This window comes from Oxyura jamaicensis, chromosome Z, assembly GCF_011077185.1.
Source record: "Oxyura jamaicensis isolate SHBP4307 breed ruddy duck chromosome Z, BPBGC_Ojam_1.0, whole genome shotgun sequence".
NCBI classification, from domain to species: Eukaryota; Metazoa; Chordata; class Aves; order Anseriformes; family Anatidae; genus Oxyura; species Oxyura jamaicensis.
In genome coordinates this window covers 47,130,514-47,148,021 of record NC_048926.1, presented here as the reverse complement: position 1 = coordinate 47,148,021, position 17,508 = coordinate 47,130,514, and the positions used below count along the sequence as shown (strand labels likewise).

The 17,508-nt window shown below is 38.5% G+C and overlaps 1 long non-coding RNA gene across 1 annotated transcript in view; it reads right to left on the bottom strand.

Moving 5' to 3' along the window:
* Positions 1 to 16,481, bottom strand: part of LOC118156678 — a 17,279-nt gene extending 798 nt beyond the window's left edge. The window contains exons 1-2 of the long non-coding RNA XR_004746376.1: positions 16,471 to 16,481; positions 9,948 to 9,952 (exon numbers count right to left, since the gene is read on the bottom strand). This is a non-coding gene — a long non-coding RNA (uncharacterized LOC118156678). The remainder of the gene's footprint in view (positions 1 to 9,947; positions 9,953 to 16,470) is intronic.
* Positions 16,482 to 17,508: the final 1,027 nt, after the last annotated feature.

Sequence of the window (17,508 nt, the reverse complement as noted above, 5' to 3'; positions counted from 1 at the left end):
TTTCTTTCTTTCTTTCTTTCTTTCTTTCTTTCTTTCTTTCTTTCTTTTTTTTTCCTGATAGTACCACATTCCTTGTAGGAGGATAAAAGAAATATTTTGTGCCTTGTATTCAGTGGATTTGCCTGTAAAGTGACATGCTGAAAATATTTAACAAAGCGTTAGTAATTAAATATTTGTGCTGACAAAATTTGAATGATAGGGTGGGTTGAAACATGTCTGAAGTGATCTCAGGTGAAACACTGCAAAGTTCTTGACTCCATTCACTTGAAATTCATATTATTTGATGGTCAGAAATGAGTCCATAGCCATTAATTTGATTGACAGATGATAAGAAATACGTTAACTGTTCAGTAAAATTTATCTGACTGTTCAGTAAAATTTACCAGCTAAACAGTCACATGGCACTTGGAAATATCATGTTTGTGCATCAGAAAAAAAAAAATCTTGGTGTGGAATAATTGCTGGAGGTGAGTTATTGAGGTTAACCATATGTCCACATCTTAAGAGAAGGTTCAGCACTGAGGAAAATTCCAGGGTGATATGCAGCAGATATGCAAGGAATCCATGACAGTCCCTTGGCAACATAACCTGCAACCTTAGGTATTGGTGACACCAAAGGAGCTTGGTGTGATGATTCTAAGAGATATAGAACAGAGTTTGGAGCGGAGTGAAGACACCATGGCCAGGCTCTGTGCTATCACTGCAGGGATGGGAAACCTGATGATAGATCAGGTACTATCATCAGTACTATAGAACTGATAGATTGCATGGACAGCCCTGAGTCTAACTGATAACCAAAATCATGTCTTCTGGGTGAACTTTTCTCATTATAATCTCATTATAATACCAAAACACCTCCCCATCCCAAAGTCTACCTGCCTTCAAGGTGTGACTACCCCTCACTGAGCATGTGCTCTGAATTTCTTTGAGTCTATAACTTTAAAACAAAAGTGAAGTTTTAGATGTAGAGCTTAGCGATATGGTTTAGTGGGGACTGTTAGTGTTAGGTCAGAGGTTGGACTTGATGATCTTGAGGTCTCTTCCAACCTAGAAATTCTGTGATTCTGTGGTTCTGTGAAAAAAATTATACTAATCACATTGAAGATGCACATGACTTGAGTCACTTAAGCTCCACCTAAAAGTAATAAGATAGTATTAAAATAGCTTAAGGCAGGAAAATGTCAGGGAAGACACCATCGCAGACAACTTGAAGGACATTGCTGACTTCTGGGATCAGTCAACTACCTGAACTTCTCTTCCCACCCACACGGACGCCTATTAGGTGAGATCTGAACTCAGTTATATTGAGATCTTCCCCAGGAAAACTAATATTCTCTATAGAGTTGTTTCATAAGTTAGCACATGTGTAGTTGGTTGTGTTTGTCACATTCTTGTTATCTGCATGTGCTTTGAAGACAGTGTATTTACCACTGGCAATCCACAAGAAACCTGTACTCCTGTTGCTTCAATAAACGACACCAGTCATTTACTAGACTGAAAGTGTATTTTGGTATTTGTGCATCTGTGATTGTGATTAATGAGAGCGGATTTATGGTACTGAAATACTGTACAGTTTGTGCATCTGTGATAATGATAATTTAATATATTGAATGTGACTTGACTTACAGTGAAAAATTGGGCATCACTCAGAATTCAAGCCCAGCTGCCCCCAGCCCCTCTGATATCTGAGGACAAGACGGAACACAAGTGGGTTTAGGTCATGCCAAAGTTCTTTACCCTTTAACACAGCACTTGGTAATAACTACTTTTAAGCTAATCTAAAAAGAAGAACTTCTAGCAATTTCCTAATGCTTCTTACATATAGGGTGAGACCTTTGGCAGTTTAAGAAACCTCCCTATCCAAACCAGGTTTTCCGGTTATAGATAATACTTTAACAACTGTAGCATAGTGTTTAAATAAAGAACCATTAACTGCTAAGAAGATGAATAGAAATAATGTATAGCAGCAGAAGGAAACCTCTAACTTTGTAAAATGGGAAATAAAACAAATAAATAAACTCAACACTTAAAATTGTACCTTTAAGATTGTGAATTTATCTAGGGTTGTCCTCCAATCTGAATTATTATATGAATCTGTGGTAGAAAATATGCCAATCAGGGAAGAATACACTCTGTGTATTTTAATTGCTAAATGGAATTCTAAAGTAAACTGGAACTCCAAAGAAAACGTGGCATTTGTGAATGAAAAACTTCTCAACGATAGAGTTTATTGAATGAGGAATGTCATCCCAAGGCAGAGGCCTTTTATCAGCTCATTGTCTGCTCATTATTAACACTAAATTACCTACTGTGTAAATGAAATTAATATTATTAATTGCAATTTAACATAACCTTTGCTAAGCAAATAACCATGTTTATTTTAAATTTAATTCTATTTTATTTTATTTACATTAAGGCTGGTTTATGACTCTTGTTCTCAGAAAACCACATCTAATTTCTCAGTTTTTGTTTGTTTGTTTGTGTATTTGTTGTTGTTGTTGCTTTTTCCCTCTTCCACTATCTTCTGGTCCTCTTATTTCCTACTAGGCTAAATAAAGACAACCCATATCTACACAATCTAATGTTTTGCTGAACTTCTTTCTCAACACATTAGAAATAGGTATCTTGTATTATTCAACACAAACTGATGTATCTAATGCATATATCATCTTTGGATCATAGATATGTATTCTATCGACATATAAATATAGATGTACCTCAGATATACTAAAGCCTGTGAAATAAGCTGAGGTGGTTTATTGGACAGTGTATCCAACCTAGAAGTCACAAGTTTAGTAAGAGGGAACTTTAACTTAGAAATAACAAAATAAGCTATAGATGAGAGATAGTAACTTTGGAAACAACTTTCAGAACAAAATCATACACTTCTATGTCCTAAATTTAAAGATATTTAAATATCGTTTGTAATCTATACTGTGTAATTAATAGGATAGTTAAGGGGTAACAATAGAATTGTATCCCTTCCCATCAGCATCAGATCAAAGTTTCATCTTGCAAGTGTTTTCTAAAAATTACTTGTTGATACAAGGCAGTATCATTAATTGTGTTGTAAGAACACTCACTGAAAAAAACAGCTCATTGCACACAACAAGCTAACACATCTGATAAGGTTTGGTGCTTTTTCATCCAATTAGTAACAACATATGCTGTTTCTATGACTGACATCCTGTACTTTTGCCTCCTTTTCAAACTAATGCAACTTTTCTATATGCATATCTCTCTGGAATCTAATAACTTCAAATTTGCAAAACCAAAAGATTTAGTGTATGGAACAGATATATATGTTGTAGAACAGTAATCTTCACAGCCCTACAATACAGAGCTACTCTTATAAATGGCTTAATGAGAGATAATTGGGTCAGCTCACAGTAATTTTTCCTGACCCAGTTTCAAAAGAAAATGATTGTAGAGACTTGCACTGCTATTGAATCTTGGAAATTTAATTTTGCAAATCAAACATCAAGTTGTGAGTAATTCTGAGAAGAAATATGGCTACAAGACTGGCAAGTCTGATATCCTGACAAGGTGGGTTTATATGGTCCCTCACTACAAGAAGGATATTGAGGCCCTAGAATGTGTCCAGAGAAGGGCTGTGAGGCTGGTGAAGGGCCTGGAACAAAAGTCATGTGAGGAGCGGCTGAGGGAACTGGGGTTGTTTAGTCTGGAGAAGAGGAGGCTAAGGGGAACCCTTATTGCTCTCTACAACTACCTGAAAGGAAGGTGTGGGAAGCTAGGGGTCAGCCTCTTCTCACGGATAACTACTGATAGGACTAGAGGAAATGGCCCCAAATTGTGCCAGGTGAGGCTTAGGTTAGAAATTAGGCGGCATTTATTCTCAGAAAGAGTAGTCAGGCATCAGATTGCCCATTGCGGTGGTGGCATCACCATCCCTGGGGGAGTTCAAGGAAAGGTTGGACCTGGTGCTTAGAGGCATGGCATAGAGGGTAATATTGGTAGCAGGGTGATAGTTGGACCAGATGATCACAGAATCACAGAATCACAGAATAGTCTAGGTTGGAAGAGACCTCCAAAATCACCGAGTCCAACCTCTGACCTTACGCTAACAAATCTTCCACTAAACCATATCCCTAAGCTCTACATCTAAACGTCTTTTAAAGACCTCCAGGGATGGTGACTCCACCACTTCCCTGGGCAGCCTATTCCAGTGCCTAACAACCCGTTCAGTAAAGAAGTTCTTCCTAATATCCAACCTAAACCTCCCCTGGTGCAACTTTAGCCCATTCGCCCTCATCCTGTCACCAGGCACGTGGGAGAATAGACCAACCCCCACCTCGCTACAGCCTCCCTTCAGGTACCTGTAGAGTGCTATAAGGTCGCCCCTGAGCCTCCTCTTGTCCAGGCTAAACAGTCCCAGCTCCCTCAGACAAGTGATCCTGAAGGTCTTTTCCAACCTTAATGATTCTATGATTCTACGTGGAAAAGCAAGGTCTCAGTACTGCTACTTCCTTACTACATTACTGGATATAGCAGTTGTATAATGCTATACATAACGCTATGTATAATGGATATAGTACTACAGTACAGGATATAGCAGTTGTATAATGACACCATAATAAAGAAAACTTTGAAGGAAAATAATAACTTACTCTGTAAAAATGCTGTGATGAACACTTGAGTGGTGTTTGGATTTAGCTCATATTCCATTCTCCCGAGAAGAGCTGGAAAGTGTTGGAACACTCTTGGAAAGTGTTTGCGTTTTAACTCCAACATTGCATTATGTGAAGACTGAAAAAATACCTATGCAGTCAATATTTTGGAAAAATATGCATTCAGTTTTATATCTGTTATGTAACCATGCTGATTTAAAATGAAATAACAGATCCTTGCATCCCATTCAACCATTTGCAAGAGCATGCAGCACTGAAAAAAAAAAAAAAAAAAAAAAAAAGGTATATTGACCTAAATATTATCAGTTCAAACCATGTAGGATGCCTGAGAGAGGCATACCTTTCTCCTGACCTGCATTAGTCTTGTTTATTTGTAATGAAGAGATTATTAATTAACTTTTAGATATTCCATATACTTTTAAAGGTTGAATTTCCTGCATGTAGCTGTTCCTACTTAAGTGCAATTTCATATACTATTAAAATAGTGGACAACCTGCCTCTTTATGGAGGTCACCATCATTTCTCTTTTTATGTTCATAATTGGATCTAAAAACATAAATAAAATAGAGGTGCTTCTGGCAAGATTCTAGGAAATTATTAATTTCTAAGTGCCAAAATACCTGTTTTTGAAATTTTGTAATGTTTTCACTAGGAAAAAACAACAACAAACAAACAAAAATATGTAAAGGAAAAGTACACGGTCTTTAAATATTGATTTACTTATGTATTTAACTTACCAAACACATCAATACAGCACAGTCTAATCTAATCTAAATACTACTACTGTTGTACAATTATATTTAGGTCAACTCATACATATTTCAACAACAGCAAATTAAGATCCTACACACATAATAACACAGGAACAGATTTTCTAATCATAGCAGAAATACATCAAGATGGTAGAATTTGCATTTAGTGCAGAACTCATGTTTATATTTTGTCAGTTCAAGCTAATTCAGTGTTCAAAGTGAAAGATAAAGAAACTTTCAAATAAAATCTCTTCTCCTGAATTCGCATCCTCCTAGTTAAAACAAAGCAAAAGAAGGCAAAGCAAAATAAACAAACATTCAAGCATTGTAATTAATGTATAATTACTTTGATGACCCAATAAATAAATATGTGTTGAAGTGATGTCATTATATATCAAATCTCTTGATCCTTTTTTTTTTTTTTTTTTTTTTTTTCCAATTATATTCTGTGTTCTTCAGTCTGGTACATTATTTTTTTAATGCAACACTAATGTTAAAAGTTATAAATACCTGATCTAGACAGAGGCATCCCTGCTCATGGCAGGGAGTATTGGAACTAGATTATTTTTAAGGTCACTTCTAACCCTAGCCATTCTATAATTCTATGAAATACAGTATGTCTCCCATGCAGAAAAGGATGGGATACAGTGGTAATGCGTCTTGGCGATTTGACCTTTTCTGTCTGCCAGATGTCAACCTAGTTGGTCTCTTACCTTCCTTCCTCAATAGGATGGGGAAAAAATAAGCTAGAAAAGCTCATGGGTTGAGATATTGGCAGTTGAATAAGGAAAGAAAAAGTCCCACATGGAAACAAAGACAAAGGAAAAATTTGTTCACTACTTCCCATTGGCAGATGTCCATCCACTTCCTGGGACTCAGGACCTCAGTATGCCTAACAGCTGTTTTGGAAGTCAAGTGCCATAACCATGAATGTCTTTCATTCTTCTCCTTTCCATCAGATTTTATTGCTCAGAGTGATGTCATACAGTACAGGAAAACTCTACAGTCAGTTTAGGTCAGCTGTCCTGGCTGTGCACCATCCCTACCACTTACCCAAACCCAGCCCACTGGCCTTTGGGGATGGGCACTGGGAGAGACAATGTTGTGCCAGTGCTGTACAGCAATAGCCAAAACATTGGTGCATTACCAACACTGTTCTAGCCCCAAATGCAAATTACCATACAATCTGTTGTGAGTAAAATTATCTCCAACACAGGCAGACCCAGCACATACACTATATTCCTTTTTTTTTTTTTTTTTTTTTTTTTTAAAAAAAAAAAGTCCCATTTTTTGAGTATTTACTTACAGAAGTTTGCTTGGAAATAAATTGTTGTTAGTCAGAATTTATAACTGCATCATAAAGTGCAAGGTCCTGCACCTCAGCTAAGGAAATCCCAAACATGAATACAGGGTGGCGATGAGTGGATAAAGAGCTGCCATGAAGATAAGGACTTCGGGTTACTGGTGGGTAAACAGGTTGACATCAGCCAGCAGTGTGTGTTTGCAGCCCAGAAAGCGTCATATCCTCAGCTGCATAAGAAGTGTGACCAGGAGGTCAAGGGAGGTGATTCTTCCCTTCTGCTCTGCTCTTGTGAGACTTAACCTGGAGTACTACTCTTTCCCTGGAAGTGTTCAAGGCTGGGTTGGATGGGGCTTTGGGCAACCTAATTTAGTGGAAGGTGCCTCTGCACATGGCAAGGGGCTTGGAACTAGATGCTCTTTAAGGTATCTTCCAATCCAAAACTTTCAACAATTCTGTGGTTCTGTCTTGTGTATTTGAGAAATTATGCATTGTAATCATGTGCTGGGTGAACAACTGGCTAATGGGTTGGGCTCAAATAGTTTCAGTAAGTGGGGTTATAACAGGCTGGCAACCAGTAACAAGATGGGTTCCACAGGGCTTCATTTTAGGGTCAGTTCTCTTCAATGTTTTCATAAAAAACCTGGAGGCAGTACTCAAAGCTATATTAAGTTTGTGTACTACACTAATTTGGGAAGACCTGTTGACTTCCTCAAGGGTAGAGAGGTCTTGCAAATTAGAGAGATCTTGACAAATTATAGGTCTGTAAAGCCACCAACCATACGAAGTTCAAACAGAGCAAGTGCGAGGTTCTGAACCCATGACAGGGCAACCCATAAAATACATACAGACTGGGGCGGGGCAGGGGAGAGGGTGAAGAGCAGATTCAGGGGTCCAGGGGTTCTTGCTGATGGCAAGTTGAACATGAGCCACCAGCGTGCCCTGGAGGCCAAAAGGGCCAACTGTACCCTGGGGTGCGTCAGGCACAGCACTGCTAGCTGGTTGAGGGAAGGGATTGTCCTGATCTGCTCTGTGCTGGTGCAGCCTCAACTTGATCTGTGTGCAGTTTTGGGTGCCACAGTATGAGAAGGTCATAAAGCTATTAGAGATCGTCCGAAGGAGGGCTACAAAGATGTTGAAGGGTCTAGAAAGCAAGACGTATGAGGAACGGCTGAGGTCCCTGGGTTTGTTCAACCCAGAACAGCAGGCTGAGGGGAGGCCTCATGGCGGCCTGCAGCTCCCTCACGAGGGGAGCAGAAGGGGAAGGGGCTGAGCTCTGCTCTCTGGGGACAGCGACAGGACCCGAGGGAACGGCATGGAGCTGGGACAGGGGAGGGTCAGGCTGGGGGTTAGGGAAAGGTTCTGCACCCAGACGGTGGTTGGGCACTGGGACAGACTCCCCAGGGCAGTGGTCACGGCGCCGAGCTAGTGAAGTTCAGAAAGTGTTTGGACACCGCTCTTAGACATATGGTCTGATTTTTGGGTGGTCCTGTGTGAATCCAGGAGCTGGACTCCATGATCATTGTGGATCCCAAGGGTAGAATCACAGAATGATTCTCAGGGTATTCTGTGATTATATGCTTCTATAAAATTGTCCATAAATACAGTTCAATGACAGATGTGCAAGGTATTAAGTCTTTTGGTTTTGCAGATAGATGCATGATATCAAGGGTAGGATGAACAGCCCAGCTTTATCAAAGAAGTTACATTCAGAAATACAAATGAGAAGTCTCATCTTCCCAGTCCTTTTTCTTGCTAAAGGACCAACTTTTCTCTAAAAATAGACTACTTACCATGTGAATGTTCTATATTCTGCATAGGAGATGCTTATATGAGCAGGATGCTTATATAATGTGTATCTTGTTTTGAGAAATTAACCTTGCATTGTGGTTTGAACATTTTTAAAGGTCAGACCAAAATAATGAGAGAATAATATACTTTGTTGTGTCAGACAGTAAGATGTCCATGAAATCCTAGCTGATTCTGTGAAAACAGCATTCTGTTATTCAGGATTAAAACTTGTCAATTTCTTTTCTCTATTGCCATGGCAGCCTTCAGCTTCTGCATAATTGCTAATACATTTACCTTACCATGAGAATGAAAACCTCATCTGAAGATTAATTTATAAAATTCAGCTATTCATATTGCACACACTTTGTGCCACCTACTGCTTTTCCTGCTACAGACAGGCATGTCAGAATCACACCTCTGTTTCATTCCATTTCTACTGCTTCAAAAATGAGATATGAAATTTAACAGCAACAATGAGCACAGCTAAGTTCAGCTTTATTGGTGGGCAGGTTGTTTGTGTCTTAATGCTGAAGTAGATATATGAATGCAAATTCCAGCTTGAAAGGTCAAAACACTCTTTTATTTTAGTTACTAAGGTATGAGGAAGTTGAGGGAAAAGGCTCTTTTCCTGGTTGCGGTATTACAGGTGCAGCATAAAGCACCATATTTATTTATTTATTTATTTATTTATTTATTTATTTATTTATATCTTAAACCTCTGGAGTAAAGGCAAGACTTCCCATTGACTCCAATAATATCAGCATCCAATCTCCGTGATAAAAACATAAGGTTGGGGACTTAAGAGTCCTCCTATCATATCTGCAGAAAGTAAGAACTTATATGTATTATTTACATGGAGAACACGTAAGGACCAACAAAATGGAATATTTTCATCCATGCAAACATGGTGGTTTTGCATTGGTAGGTAGCCAGGCATGACCATGCCTATCTCTCATTCCCCTTCCTTAAAAGGACAGGGGGAGAAAATATTATGATAAAAGCTCATGGGCTGAGATAAGGACAGGGAAATCACACATATATTGCTCTCAGCAGCAAAACAGACACAGCACAGGGGATATTAATATTATTTATTGCCAGTTAATAACAGACCATAGCAGTGAGAACTAAAAGCAAGCTAAAAACATCTTCCCCCAATCCACCCTCTTGCATCTTCTCCCCCCAAGTGGAGCAGGGAAATGGGAAATGCGAGCTGTGGTCAGTCTACAGTGCTTCATCTCCGCCGCTCCCCCACGGTCCCTCTCTGCCCCTGCTCCCCGTGGGGTCCCTCCCACAGGATGCCGTCCTTCCCCAGCTGAGCCTGCGGGGGCTGCCCACAGGCAGCAGCTCTTCAGGAACTGCTCCCACACGGCTCCGTCCCATGGGGTCCATCCATCCCCCAGGAGCAAACTGCTCCAGCACGGGTCCCTCATGGGTGGGCAGCAGCTCCCCGCAGACCCCTGCTCCTGCGTGGGCTCCTCTCCATGGGCTGCAGCTCCGGCCCGGGGCCTGCTCCTGTGGGGGCTCTCCATGGGCCGCAGCCTCCTCCAGGCCACATCCACCTGCTCCAGCGGGGGCTCCTCCACGGGAGGGCTGCAGCGTGGAGATCTGCTCCATGTGGGACCCATGGGCTGCAGGGGGACAGCCTGCTCCAGCAGGGGCCTCTCCCTGCACAGGCCGCAGGGGAACTGCTGCTGCCTGCCTGGAGCACCTCCTGCCCTCCTCTACACTGACCTTGGTGCCTGCAGGGCTGATTCTCACTCCTCTCTCCCAGCTGGGGTTGTGCAGCAGTTTTGTTTTTCCCCCTTTCTTCAACCTGCTCTCCCAGAGGCCCAACCAGTGTCGCTCCCTGACTCAGCTCTGGCCAGCAGTGGGTCCCTTTAGAGCCATCTGGAGCTGGCTTCCCTCTGACATGGGGCAGCTGCTGGGCTCTGCTCACAGAGGCCACCCCTGCAGTCCCCGTTACCAAACCCTTGCCAGGTAAGCCTTGCCAGGTAAGCATTGCAGATAAACAAACACCTCTATGTAATGAGCTTATGCTGGTAAGAGAAAGACACTGCTTTATGCAGATGAAATTTATTATGGCTCCTGATACTGGGAACATGTACCTTTTTATGTGTCTTTTGGAACTACCTTTATGGGCAACTTTTTTTTTTTTTTTTTTTCTTTTTCTTTTTTTCCCTGCCAAATATACAATGAATGTATATGAAGTTTGGGAATTTAAGAAACAAACAAACAAAAACCACCACCAACAACAAACAAAACACTTTGTAACACTTCATTACTCTTATAAATCCTAATGAAAAGGGAAAGAGTTTAAATAGCACTGATCTCAGATGTGATCATTCAATTCTCTTCATACCTCACAGGAGGACTTGTAACAATTTGAAAACAGCATTGACAGAGGTTGTATTTTGCTATTCTGTTTTGTTCTTGTTGTAGTTTCTTCTCCCTTCCCTTCCCTCCCCTTCCCTTCCCTTCCCTTCTCGCCCCCCCCTATTTCATCTATAGATGAAATGAAATATATATTTAGAAGGCACCTTTAGAGATTAATATAACAACTAAAAACTATTAAAGACAGTGATGACAACAAAATACTAAAGTAACAAATTCCTTCTTACCGGGAATCATCTCCAAATATTCATCTCCAAATATTCATGTTTCAAATTTACTTAGAGGTATGGATTATAGTGCCAACTGCCAAGTTCTGTATTATGTATACATTTTTCCCCAATCAGAATCCTTTTTTTCTTTTTTTCTTTTTTTTTATCATTAAGCAAAATAGTAACCTAAAAAGCAGCCTCTTTTCACCACCAGTATGCCATTTTTATGAAGACGTCCTGCTGATACCATAAATAAGGGGAATTGAACAGTCATGGAAATAAAAGGATCCAAGGACTAGAAAGCAGGATGTTTAGGAAGCTGGGTTTATTTAGCTGAAAGAAGTTAAGAAATTAAGGGAAATTTAGCAGTCTTCCAATATGCAGAAAGCTGCTGCAGTGAGGAATAGAATAGTTTAATCTATATATCCACGAAGGAAAAAAAAAAAAAAAAAAGATTCAATTAACGTAGATTGTGGTAGATAAGATATAGTTTGTAGAACAGCTAAAACTTAATGCAAGTAAGCACAGGAATAAGTTGGTTAAAGAAGTGGTAGAATTGCATGCACACTGAAGGAAGCTGCAAGCAAAACAAAAATGATCTGCCAAGAAAAACGTAGGTACATTGTCAAGGTTTCTCCCAGCCAATTTTTCTACAGTTCTAAGGAAAACATACAGAAAAATAAGGAAATAGCTTACTGTTGTGACACAGAAGAAAAGTGACACAAGTGAATTACACTGCTTGACAACGTGTTACTATAGAATATTTCAAAATATTCTGAAGCAGGATGAAAGTGGTTAAAAGGAAACAAGATTGGGCTTGTTTCTACTCTAGCAAATTATTGAGCAGACTTCCATTGTAAGGTGGGTCACTAAAGATAACTTTAATGAGACTTCCCTGTCTCTAATCCTTGTCATTTTCAGATGAGGTCTCCTTGGTTTAAATATTTGAAAACCAAGATTCACTTGGGAATATCTACAGCTATTACATTTTTTCAATAAAAATAATCATTGTTATGATTTTTTTCCAGAAAGATTTGACTTATTTCAAATAAATCTCACCTTGAAATAACTGTTCAGCATAGACACTAAAACTTAACCAAAATTTGCATTGTCTCACTGTGCTGTGTGGTGCTACCATTGACTTAATCAGGAATGGATACATCACAGGACCTGAATGCCAGAAAAACTAGACTTTGTTGACAGAGTAGATCTTTTAAACAGCAGTTCAGTTTACATGCTGGAAGGACAGACATCTGTTAAAAAAAAAAAAAAAAGAAAAAGAAAAAGAAAATAAAAAAGAAAAAAAGGAAAATCATCATAATTTTTAACATGTGAAGTTTGGAGGGGAAAGGCTCAGAAGAAAAGAACTTGAATATACTTCCTTTCAGAACATCAGCTAGCAGGGGAAGGTTGAAGACAATACCATTGTAAGCTGGAAGGAAAGCAACTTTTATGACTTGAAACCAAATTTCTTCTCCAAAAATGTGCATTATAAAGACCAAAATATCAACTCTAGTCAATGTTATTCTAATCACTATATACACTAATTAAACCTGCAAATCCATCAGAGACACAAGGAAATGCACAGACATTGTGTATGTATATACATATATATATGCGCCCTTAAAATCTAGTCACTTAGAAAAATAGGTATTAAATTGAATGAATTTAAGACAAATTTTAAAGCTTAGCAGGAAGTTAAATATATCTTTCTCAAAAGTTATATGTAAAGGAAAATGAAAATTTAGTCCTATTACAAATGAAATCAGATGATTTAATGTGAAATACATGCTGAAAAGCAGCTAAAGGAGCACACTAAATAGGCTAAGGTGTAAAATTCCTATACCAGATACTACCTAGAAATACTTTTTTCTCTAAGTATAGAAAATGAAAAAAAAAAAACAAAAACACAAGTGAGATAGTAAGGAGTTGTAAAATTCTTTTCATATATTAAACCGTGCCTGGCAGCATGATAAAGAATCATATTCATCTGCTAAAGTTCAGTCTTCCGCTGTTATGGCTAGTTCTGACTATAAGCATTCTCCTTAAATAAACATCTAAGAGTGGGACCAGCCACTATCATACCAGTAATTATTTTTTCAGACTAAATTCATGACAGATAAATTTCACAACTTGCAGTTCTCTCAGTTATTCAGTTTCTTAGAAAGCTACAGAATAAAATAAAAGATTGTTGGGAAGGAAATTTTGAACTCATTAAGACAATGAAACAAGCAATGTTTTTCTCTAGTGAAGGTGGATCACAAATGTGAGGTACAAGAAAACTAAAACACCAAACTCTCTGGCATTAAATAGATGGCAGGGTCCAGAGCAATTTATTAAAATAGTTCAAGCCCTTCCTAAAGGACAGACCCCATTGAATAAGAATGGGAAACTCTATGTCCTATTCACCATCCCATTTTTATTGGCTGGTTAGCTGAGCAACAATTCTTTGTAGATGATGTTGCATTCTCATCACATTAAATACCTCATATCTTTCAGTTAAACTACAGAAAGCCAGTGTAGCCACCTGGGGATGACAAGCACTTAGGAAACTCCAGGTGGTACAGAGCAGAGTGCAATGTTTCCTCAGCAACAGCATTATTGGGAACAGTTGCTCAACACCTGCATTGTTTTCTTGTAGGATTGGTTCCCAATCCAACTCAAAGACCTGGTCCTTTTCTTCTAGTCCCTTTATTGCCAGAGCCCAGGATGTTTAAAAGACCATGTGAAACATGATGGTGAAAAACATAACCGACGGTTTAACTCTTCCAAATCAGTATAATACCCTGGAATGCCAGAAAGACAAAACTCATCTAAACTCAATTGGCAGCTGGCTTATCACTGTGAAATGAATTTGCTTGAACACTAAGGATCATCACTATATCATAATTTCTGGGCTGTTTGCAAAATAGTTATGTGTAACTGTCTTTTCAAATATATATGTATATACGGAATTGAAAGATTCCTTGAACAAGATAATATTTTTAAAATATGAAGTTCTTCCCTAGCTCACCTCTTGAATAGAAATGAAAACCTGACTAAAAGCCGTGATTGGACTATGCTTTTCTCATGGGAACATGGTAGCTGTTCACATCACTTCTGGTGGCATGGATCTGTGCTTCAATGGAATCTGCATTTACTGGAGGGCTCAGATCATGAAAACCCATACTGAACTTACTAAAAAATTCTGAGATCATATTTGTAAGTACACTAAAACTGTGAAAATATATTTGTTTCTCCACATTCTTCTAGGGCAAAGAATGGAAAAAATAGGTTAGAAAGAGGTCCATCTGAATGTTTACTGAGTAAGACAGGGTGATCTGGACTACCTGCTCTTTGATCCACAGATATGTTTCTATTTTAAAACCTATTTAGAATTTTAAATTGTTCCTTTTTGTTATTAAATTGTTCCTTTTTGAAACCCTGCTATAATTTATATGTGATATATACATGCTTTAGAACAGAGTAACTCTATCAATGCCTTTGTGCTGACTTTAACCTTAGTTATTGACATGCCTGTTCTTTTAAACAAGAAGGGTTTGAGTGTACCCTGTCACTAACTCCAAAGCGATCAAAGCATGTCTTGGGACTATGGAGAAATTTTAAAAACCTAACAAAAGAGTCATACTCATAAATGAAAGTAAAGCACATAATTTAGCTGAAAAATGCTGAGAACATTTTGTGTGAAATATGCTGAAAGTAACAGACATTTCAAATTGTTGTGAGAAATCAAAAGAGGTTTCAAATGCTTTTGAAAGCCCATCAGAAGAGGAGCACAAAAGAATTCAGCTCACATGCATTCTATTTTAAACCTGGTGAAATAATGTTCAGATTTCTTTCTGTATACATAAACTCACAGTTAACATGCTAATTCAAATACAAGCTTATATAGAGAGTATATCATGAAAACACAGAAAAAAAAAAAAAAAAAGATTATCTGATATAATACTATTAAAATGCAGAAAGCAGTCAACCAGATTTACTGAGTAAAATCCTGGCTCCACTTCAAACTTGGGAGTTTTGCCAAAATGTTAATAGAGCCTGGGTTTCACTATTTGCATTCTATCATAGAAAAAAAAAAGAAAGATTAAATACAAAGAACGCAGGGAAAAAATTGTACTTATATTCATAAAGCTATGTATTTCATGTATAATGATAACTATCAAATTTTGTCAACGTGATTTAATATTCTTAATGAAGCTTTAAATTTATGCCTATTTTATAGATAGAAAAATCAAGGTACGCTAAGATCATTGATTTTCTATAGCAGCAGTTTTTTTTTTTCAAATGTGGTTTGAGAGTCTAGAGACTGAAAAAAGATTAATATTGAAAGAAAATGGAACAGAAATTCTGATAACAGCCTGTTTTGTTGAAGGATGACGTGAGCACATGAATAGAAGTGTCTGTGTCAGTAATTTTTATCTTCATGGATGCGTATTTGTGCTTGGGGACAGTGCTTTTGAGTCTTGGAAATATAGTTATTTAAATAATCTGCCCATTATAAGACTGTTCTTTTTAATACAGGTAAATTGCCCATGTCCCTCTGGGTGACTCATGTGGTGGCTACTAGCTGCAAAATGATGTGAGCATGAGCCAGAGCTCTTTAATTTTCTTCCCAGATACAGTTACTTCTTTTTTTATTTCTCCAACCATTTTTTTTTTTTTTTTTTATTCTGCTATTGTTTTGACTGTGTGCCCTTATCCTTCAAAAATAAAGACTAGAGAGACTGATTTATTTGCATTCACAATGATTCGGTAATCCTTATAAGAAGTGGTTTAGTCTTTGGCAAAGAAAATAATTTAAGTTCCTGGAATTATTCCAGTTTCCTTAGTCCTGACAGCTCTTAATGAGCTGGGAAGAAAAAAAGACCACATCCACTGTCTTGTCAAGACAGGAGACTAAAGAGATGGAAGAACCGGTATCTATAGGCTATGACCATACAGCAGAAAAATGAGATGCCAATTCCAGTCTGCCAGGCTCTGAAGCAGTGGGAATACAGGCACTAGAGTAGAGATTCTAGAATGGGAATATGTTGGCGTGAGTGACCAGTTTGATCTTTCCGTGTTGGAAACCCTGGAGACAAACACTGTGTGTTTTCTCCTTGGTAGAGCCAGACGGCATTCTCATGTCATGTCTCGCCTTTGTTCTGCCTTTTAGTAGGCACTTCAAGTGCAGATTTAGCACAGAACAACACTCAATCCATCTGTTTAAAGATATCATTGTCTCTCATAGTTTGTTTCTTGCAGTTTAGCATTCCACCGTAAGTACAAATCTCACGATTTCTGTTCTTATCTTTTCAAGAGCATGACACAAGGGTAGATGCCAACACTGAAATAACCTTTACAGAGCTTTACAAAGACAATTGCTTTTTATTGACAAGACTGGGGACAATTACAAAATGGCCAGTAACATGAAGTTCCCAGCTCTGACTCACAGTCTGTCTCAAGAGTTTGGTGAAGAGACACCCGATAGCTGCAGCCTGCCCTCATTTTATCCGGTGTCTATGGCAGTGCACTGCAGGGTGCTCAGGAGACTTGATCTGCATCCCTGCTTGCCTGGTGACTTGACTTGGCTGCTGTGTGATCTGGTGCTGTTAAACCCATTCTCCCAGATGGAGGACAACTTTTGCATGGAGTAGCCTTCTTGCAGTAGAGGATCATGGGGGGTTTAATGGTTCATCGTTGTTAGACTGGGTCTTTACTCCCCTGAGTATCAGCACAACCTGGAAACAAAAAAGGAATGACAACTGGAAAGTTAGTGGTGTTTGTCAAGCGGAGCATGCAGTGGTAAGCGTATACACAACACGTTAGTGATCTCAGGCAGAATTAATAAGCAGCCACATACACACACACACAAGTTATTATATTCTAAAAGTCCTTACACTAAACGTGGTTAATTAGTTATTATCATGCAAGGAAATGCCAAGCTCAGAAGTCTGTTTGAAAATTTCTTTTATCTTCTGTTTACATTTATGAGAAAGTCTTATTAGTTGTAATTGTTTCTCAGAGAGAAAATTATTTCACATGCTCCATCCTTTAGTTATATGGAAAAACATGAAAAGAAGTAAAAAATGCCTATCAAACAAGCCTGGTTCCAAACTAACATAGTATCATGAATAAATAGATGGAATTGTTAATTTTTCATTTCTATTTATTTATTTTTCTTATCTCTTCCACTTATGTGTGCTTAGTAAATGTCTGTGTCTTTTATAAGTTCAGAACAGTGGAACTTGGAAAGTAAAACAGAGACCACTGCGCCCTATAAAAATAGTGTATGCTTTTTGTGAGGTTTGGGATTTTCATGCTGAAAAAGCACAAATTATGGAAAAGGGTGCTGAAGAATGAGAGGAAAAAAGTTTGCAAAAAGTGAGGGTTGCAGACAATGTTGTACCAGTAACACACCACCCTGAGTCTCT